Raw genomic sequence first — 513 nt, 5'->3', positions numbered from 1 at the left:
GTGAGTTTTCTTGGTCTTTATTTTTTTGTACTAACATACCCTAATCATTTCATCTTTCTTTAAAAATATTTATTAATTAAATTGATTGGGGGTGACATTGGTCAACATGAATATATAGGTTTCAGGTGTAGGTTTCTATGTTACAAGATCTGTATAGTGCACTGTGTGCCCACCACCCAAAGTCAAATCTTCTCCTATCGCCTTATATTAGGACCCCCTTTCCCCCCACCCCCTTCCCTCTGGCAACCACCACATTGCTGATTGTGTTCATGAATTTCAGTTTTATATCCCACATATGAGTGAAATCATATAGTTCTTAGCTTTTTCTGGCTGACTTATTTCACGTAGCATAATGTTCTAAAGGTCCACCAATTTGTTGCAAATGGCGCTATTTCATGCTTTCTTATGGCTGAGTAGTATTCCATTGTGTATATGTACCACATCTTCTTTATCCAGTCCTCTATCGCAGGACACTTTGGTTGTTTCCATGTCTTGGTCACCATAAGTAATGCT

This window comes from Myotis brandtii, unplaced genomic scaffold (assembly GCF_000412655.1).
Source record: "Myotis brandtii unplaced genomic scaffold, ASM41265v1 scaffold54, whole genome shotgun sequence".
In the NCBI taxonomy this organism is placed as follows: domain Eukaryota; kingdom Metazoa; phylum Chordata; class Mammalia; order Chiroptera; family Vespertilionidae; genus Myotis; species Myotis brandtii.
Note: the sequence above shows the minus strand (reverse complement) of the source record.